The following is an 8,289-nucleotide window of genomic DNA, read 5'->3' as shown; positions in this document are numbered from 1 at the left end:
GATCCTTGGATTAGTCACCTCTGCAGAGGTAGATACCAAGTAAACAAACCGGGTTAGCGTTGATCTATTGTTTTCTCTATTATATTTTGCTTCCGCTAACACTCTTGCAGAGAAACAATCGAAGAATATTCGAAAAATGCTATTCACCCCCCCCCCCTCTAGCGAACCAACCGATCCTAACAAAATAGACATTAACGAGACACCTAGTCAAGAACCACAACCGATTATTCATAGTGATGAGTCATTGGCTGAACCTTTAGAGACACAACCTCTTCGTAGATCCAGTAGGACATGTAATATTCTAGAGAAATATGAATTTCTTGAATGTGAATTAGATGACGTGTTACTCATCAAGGTAGAGTAAACTACTATTATGAAGATGTTCTTAAAAGTTTAGAAAGGGATAAATGGTTAACAACCATGAAATCAGAAATGGATTTCATTAAAGTTAAGTTTAGAACTTGATGGAATATCCATTTTGATGAGGCAATCAAAAAGTTTGATTTCTCACAAAATCCTATGAACCCTTTGTGTGTAAAGAGGTTAGTGAGAGTGCGATCGTATTCCTATAATTATATGTTGATAACATATTAATTAAAGGAAATGATATACCTGTTTCACAGTCAGTCAAATTACTATTAGTTCTCCATGAAAGACATGAAAGAAGTGAGCTAAATCTTCATGATTAAGATCTATAGAGATAGATTGAAGAGGTTGCTTGGTCTTTCACAGTCTACACATATAGACAAGGTGCTAAAGTGGTTTAGCATGCCTGAATCCAAGAAAGGTTACACCTTTCGAAGTCTACGTGCCCACAAACAAAAGACGGGAGGATTTAAATGAGTTAGATTCCTTATGCTTCGGCAATAGGATCAATCATGTATGTTATGATGTGTACGAAGCTTAAAGCATCATGTACTCTGAGTGTCACGAACAGATACCGATCAGATCCAGGAATGGATCATTGGGTGGATGTCAAGATAATTCTTAATGTACTTGCGAGGAAATAAGAATTTGGTCATGGTACACGGAGAAGATGATATGGTTGAAGGTGCCTGGAATTCTGTCCTGTTGAATTTCTACCAGATAAAAATTTTTACAGGGACGGAACCTTTCCAAGCAACCTACATGTTCGATCAACCATGTGCTTGATCGAAGCATAAGATCGTTAGACTCTTGTGTTAGTATTCTGGATCCATACAAAGGCAAATAAACTACACAACGGAATTAATAAACAAGTCATACTTTTCCTTTGTAGATTGTATAGAAGATAATTTTTACCCGAATACCTCTTGATCTTCTGTTGTATTTCTCTCCTCCTCTTAGATGTCGTGTGGGCGACGATCACCAAGATAAACTCCACCCACTCTTCTTTTCCTCTCTTCCAAACCGATGGCAACAACTCAAGGAAGAAGTTCTCTTCTTCTTCCTCTTCCTCTTCTTCTTTGCCTTCTCTTGGTCGCCAACCCTAGCAAGGGAGAAGAGGGATAGGGCGCCGACCCTAAAGGGAGAAGAAGGATAGGGAGGCGCCGACCCTAAGGGGGAAAAGAGGGATAGGGAGGCGCCAACACAAAGGGGAAGGGAGGAGTATGCTAGGAGGCGCCGGCCCTAGGAGGTTTAGAAGAATAATTGGAATATCTTCTTGAGCCGCCCCTTATCCTCCTTTTATAGCTTTGCCATCTTAGGAAGTTTAGAAAAAATATAACAGAATTAATATAATTTTATTAGATAATAAAATTAACATAATTTTGTTGGATAATAAAATTTAATAAAATTTTATTGGATAACAAAATTTAACAAAATTTTGTCGGATAACAAATTAACATAATTCAGTTTAGGATTAATCGAATTTTGTTAACCAAATTCTTGAATAGAATTCTAACAGAATTCTTAATAGAATTCTAACTGAATTTTTAGAAGAATTTTTAATAGAATTCTAATAGAATTCTAACAGAATCTTATTGGGTAGATACGAGACTTTATCTAGAGGCTACAATAGGGACCTAGAGGAGAAATTGGTTTAGACCTCTTGATGGGCTTGGGCTTCCTGTGTTCTTCCCTGAACACCTAACTCAAGTCCATCAATAATAACTCATACCACTAAAAAGTTATTATTGAACTACCGCACCAATCTCATATTACAATATGAGCTCATTCTTATTATGAGTGCATTATTCTTCCTGTGTTTAAGATATCGTATGTCTGTCAATTAATTGAATTACTGACAACTCAATTAATTAACTTCTGAATCCAAGAGTAGTACCACTCAACTTTATTATCATGCGGACTAAGTCCACCTGTAGGGTTTATATGATAATCCTTATGAGCTCCTCAAGGGGGCATTATCAGCCTAAATAATTAGGACACAGATTCCTTCTATAATCAACAACACACCATATAAATAGTATTATCTCCCAACTCATCGGGCCTATTGATTTAACGAATAAATCTCACCCTTTGATGAATTAAAGAAATAAATACTAAGTATATGTCCTTGTTATTATATAGGGATTAAGAGCATGCATATCCATAATAAAAGAGGTTTAGTTCGATTATATAGTCAGTATAAATCGAACGAGCTCAAACGGTCCTACGCAATACACACAAAGTATACTAGTATAATTTTATAGTCAAGATAAACTAATACCAATTACACTGCAACCGTTCCAATGGTTTGTCTCAATCCATCTTGGTTGTGAGCTATTATTTATAATTTATAATGAACTGATAACAAGATATTTTGTGTGGCACCACATACCATGTTATCTACAATATAAATTAAGTAGGCAACTGCATTAACATATATAAGAATATAAAATGCAAACATTTGACCAAAGTGATTCTCATTTCAAATTATTTCAAATAGATGTTCATATAAAAAGCTAGGCTTATAATATACATCCCAATAATCTCCCACTTATACTAAAAGACTATGCTGCCAAAAATGTTGCCATACATCTGATTCCCATCTCCTCAATATGCCTATCAAAAGCTCTCACCGGAAGGGCCTTAGAGAAAGGATCTGCCAGGTTATCTACTGATATAATCTTGGCGACAACAACTTCTCCTCGTGATGAGCGTAGATCATATCCCAACAATTCGTATCAGAGCGAGGCCGCTCTTCACCGGACTAACCGCCGGATGAGCCATGATCCAGATCTAACCATGTGGGGACCCTCGGGGAAAACAAAGGAAGTAGGGGAGGCTCGGACCATAAGGGGGACATGGCAGCCGGACCATGAAGGACATGGCAGCCAGACCATGAGGACATGGCAGCCGGACCATGAGAAATGGTAGCGGTGCTTCCAGTGGTCCTTTGTTTGAGGGGGAGATTGTTGGGTTGCAAGGGTGCAAACATAGTCCCACATCTAAAGCACATGGAAAAGATCATGTGTTTAAAAGGATGGAAGATATCTCCATTGACATGAGGCCTTTTTGGGAGATCCCAAGAACAAAACCATGAGGGTTTAGGCCCAAAGTGGACAATATCATGCTATTGTAGAGATGTGGACATTCTTTAGACCCAACAAAAAGGTGGAGAGAAAACTGAGCATGAGTTGTGTTGGGGGAGAAGGGAGTATTCTAGAGTACTTTATCCAAGAGCCGGAGAAAGGAATCGACTGTGACAATGGGTTGTGAAACGATCCTAGGACTTCAGACTCCTCAGAGTATTGATTGATTGACTTGGATCCTCTACCATTCCTCAATAATTGTTCAATTGTAGGGATGTTAACCAATATATCCGATTAGACCTCGTCAGGTATCCTCGAAATAAATCATTGGTGTTCTTACGTCATCATTGTCGGTTTGAGATGGTTCTAGAAGCCCGGTTCAAGGCTTTCCTGTGTCACTCAGGCGCCCCAGAATACTAAAAGAACCCTATCCCCTGTCACAGGATATCTTTTGACGGACCTCTCCCCAACAATGAATTATCGCTAACTATCCCTCATAGAAACTAACTATGAATCAAGAAACCCCTCGGAAACTCGCCCGGTTCAAGGCTTTCTTCCTGTCACGAAGCGCCCCGGTGTACGGCCTAATGATTCCTCAATTCACAATTAATCCCTACCCTCATGGATTCATACACACGCATTTAATCATTCATCACACAAGCACAAATCCACAAAGCAATAGACAATTAAATCATTGAAATCGGTAGATTAACAAATCCAAAGTACAACCATCCAATACATCTGATTCATCCTACATCCTAGAATCTAGGGAACTACTCCATATCGTGGAGGTTACAATACAAAGGAAAGAAAGAGTTCATCCTAATCCGAAGATACAACAATGAAATGCACACTGTTAGGAAGTATACTGAAAAGACTAGCTCTTTTGTATATAAACATTTATGAAATAAAGAAATCATGTTTTGGTCAAATGATTGCAATAGTGTATTTTGCAATAAAGTCCTCTTAATTCACATTGTAGATAACTTGGTGTCTGTGAGACACAGAAGACCATGATTATCAGTCCCTTGTGAATTATAAACTAAGGCTCACAACCAAGATGGCGTTGGACAACCCATCGGGAACGGTTGTAGTGTAATTCGGTGACTGTCTGTCTTGACTGTAGAATTACACTAGTGCACTTTGTGTGTATTGAGTAGGACCATTGAGGTTGTTCAATTTACTCTGACTCACAAATTGAACAAGACCTCTGTTATTATAATTATGCACTCTTAATCCCGATGTAATAAATGGGCACCTATAGTTAGTAATTATTGCTTTGATTTACCAAAGGGTGAGATCTTTCCGTCAGATCAATTATTCTCGGTAAGTTGGGTGATGTTACTATCTATACGGTGTGCCATTAATTATAGAAGGAATCCGTGTCCCAGTAGGGCTGATGATGTCCCCTTGGAGAGCTCATAAGGATTGTCAAGTCAAATCTTGCAAGTGGACTTGGTCCGGCTGACAATAAGGTTGAGTGGTACTATTCAAGGTCTTAGATGTCGATTATTGAGTTGTCAGTGAACTCAGATAATTGACGGACATACGATATCTTAAACACGGGGAGCAATGCATAAAATAATAAGAAGGAACCCATAATGTAATTTGGGGATTGGATTGGTAGTGCAACAATGATCCTCTAGTGGAATGGATCGTTGTTGATGGATGTAGGTGTGTATTCGGGGTTGAATACGGGATCCGAAACCCATCAGAAGGCCAGATCCAATACCTCCTCGAGGTCCCCGCTGTAGCCTAAAGACATCTTCAAAAGGATGCAATCAAACGGATGAGATTAGTTCTCAGCCGTCGGATGAGATTTAATCTCGACCGTTGGATGAGATTAGTTCTCGACCGTAGGATGAGTTAATGGATGAGATCAACTTGTATCCGTGGGATTAGATCAAGTTGCATCCATTGGATCGAAATAAATAAAGAGGAATAGAAGAGAATAGATTAGAACCGTTGGATGAGATTAAGTCGTCTCCGATGGACGAGATCTATCCGGTTCGGTTTTAATTCTCTTTGGAAGGAAGAACCGGTTCACGAGGTGAACCAGACATGGTTCATATGAACCCCACGCCCAAGAGAAGTATTCATGGCCATTGGATCGAAGAGATCAAGTTATATTAAAGGAGATTATATCGTAACCGTTAGATGAGATTAAGTTGCATCCGATGGATGAGATCTCTTCGGTTTAAGTTTTATTTCCTTTTAATATAGAATTAATTCATGGAAATTAATAATAATGGCCGGCCACTTTAGATAAGGTTGGAAATAATTCTTTTAATTATTTCTGAAAAGATCTAACGGCTAGAAACCAAGCAAGGCAAATCTAAAGGCCAGGATTCAATAAGTTTCTATAATTTAGAATTGGTTCATGGAATCAATCAAAATTATAGAAAAATTTAGAATTGGCAAGAGGTGCTTGGTCTTGGGCGTGAGGCTATAAAAGAAGAGGGGGTGGGCGGCAACTAGAGGAATCAATTCAAGAGAGGAGAAGTTATACCGAAACGATTTCGGATATCTCTCCTTCCTCCTTGTTGCCGCCGGCCCTAGCCCCCCTCTTCTTCTCCTTCTTTTTCCGGTTTTTCTTCTTCCATTGCTTCCTCTCTTTTCTCTATTGTGGTGGCCGAACATCCTCCAAGGTGTGGTGGCCGGATCCAAGGTGGGAGACAAGAAGAGGCGAAGTTGCTGCAAGAAGAAGAAAGGAGATCCAAAGCTTCATCATCCAGAGGTTGCAGATCCTTTGCTTCTGGAGGTTCGTTGTCCACCCAACGTCCAGGAAGAAGAAAGGAATACAGAGGAAGGCTTCGAGGTCATCTACAGAGTTCTGGTAATATTTTATTTTTTACGCAGTTTTAATTTACTAGAATGTTACTTAAGGCTCAGGGATCATTAGGGAGCATAAAAATCAAATCAAGGCAACGTTGGGATGAGATGGCGTTACCATACTGGGTTGATTACGTTTTAATGGCTAATTAAGAGGATTTATTACCTGACTAATTAAGAGGATTTATTACCTTGCGGTAACTCCTCTATCTCTCCTTATATAAGCTCCTCTCTTCACCGAAAATAAGAGCTTTCACCGTGCCAAGCCTTCTTCCTCTCCTTCTTCTTCCTCTTTGCTCTGTTGCTTCTCTGGCCGAGGGTTTCGCTGAAGGTGTGGAGAGGTGTTGGGTAATCTTTAGAAACTTCAGAACTCTGTAAGTTTCCCTCACCTGCAATGTAATAGTTACGATACTCTTAAGATTATGGTTATGGTGTTGACAGTTTCAGATTTACTCATGTTTATGTCTGTTTTAAGCTTCGTAAACATAGTTCTTAGTGCAAACTATAGATCTGTGACCATGTTAAACATAACCAAGGAATCGGTTTGAATCTGTTGTTAGGTGTATGATTAGGTTTTGTTAGTTAGAATTTGAAAGAACGGAATTTACAGAGTTGAAACGGGGTAAGAATCGATTCTGCGAATTGATCAGAAGGGTTGTAATCGATCACTGGATCGATTACAAATAGGTTAATCGACCAACAGAGCGATTAACAGCCTTAAAGAGGAACGAAGTTACGGCACATAATCGATCAAGCGATCGATTAGGGGTGGTAATCGATCACCAGATCGATTACCAAGCCTCGGAAGAAGAAACTACGACACTTAATCGATCAAGTGATCGATTAAGGCAGAGGGTAATCGATCACTTGATCGATTACCCAGCCTTCTGTGAACGTAACTTGTAATCGATCGTTCGATCGATTACAAGGGCACTTAATCGATCATCTGATCGATTAAGCCCTCTGTTTTGGTCGGATTGGGTTCCAGATAGGTAAACTTTATGATTTCATGTTTTACCGGGTTCGACTGAACCTAGGTTAGGCTTAAACGATGTTCTAAACATAACCAATCAGTTTTGACCATCCTAAGGAAAAGTTAAGGTCTAGGGTCAACATAAGTTCACTGATGACAGCCCTAGGGTTATGTTATACTCTATGCCAAATGTATGTAATGAGTTCAAGTTAAATATGAATGTCCAGCATGTTATGAAAGGAAAATATAAAGGGACATTCATGTGAAAATGAAAAGAAAGTATAAAGTTATTTTACTTTAAATGAAGGCTTGTACCGGAACCTGAAAAGGATCCAAGGGATGGGCTCCTTAAAACGCCCTGGGTCGAAGGACGTTTGAGAAGACCTAGTAACCGTGTAGTCGAGATTAGCTACCTCGTACTACTTGAAATGTATGCGCGCAAAGAATGAATGGGTACAAGCCAGGGGACCCTGACAATGTTGATTATGTTTATCTACTAAGATAATATATTTTGAAAAAGCAAATGGTTATCATGCTAGAAGGTTGCATGTTTAAGAAATGTTAATATGCTTTTATGTTTTAATGTTAGAAATGATATGTTATGTAGCATTCGGATTTTGTGAGTAGGAAAGAAGCTTACTAAGCTTTATGCTTATAGATACTTTCCATATATTGCAGATCCAGATTAACAGGCACTGAGCAAGGGAGGCAGCAGGACAGGGCTGAGAAGATGTGTGTGGTGGTGACTTGATCAAAGTCCTTGGCCATGCAAAATTTTATATCTAGATGTTGATTTTAGTTCATGTTTAAAACTATCATGTTATAAGGGGTTTCTGAACCTAGGTTGTTTAAAACTATCATTAGGTTGGTGTTTATTTATCATATATTAACTTCTGTTGTTAAAAAGTAGTTAAGTTTCTGCTGCAAAGTTTTTGGGATTGTTCGTATATGATAATGAATAGCAGCATGTATGAATGAATGAGTAGAACTGTAGCGTCCGTCAAAGGCCTACGTAAAAGGGCGGGCGTTACA

General features: G+C 39.0%; 1 pseudogene; it reads left to right on the top strand.

Moving 5' to 3' along the window:
* Window positions 1-8,289, top strand: part of LOC141848344 (uncharacterized) — a 42,579-nt pseudogene that overhangs the window by 27,163 nt on the left and 7,127 nt on the right.

This window comes from Curcuma longa, chromosome 17, assembly GCF_044706935.1.
Source record: "Curcuma longa cultivar G26 ecotype Majalengka, Jawa Barat chromosome 17, ITB_CL_G26_1.1, whole genome shotgun sequence".
NCBI classification, from domain to species: domain Eukaryota; kingdom Viridiplantae; phylum Streptophyta; class Magnoliopsida; order Zingiberales; family Zingiberaceae; genus Curcuma; species Curcuma longa.
Note: the sequence above shows the minus strand (reverse complement) of the source record. Positions and strands in the feature narration are given on the sequence as shown.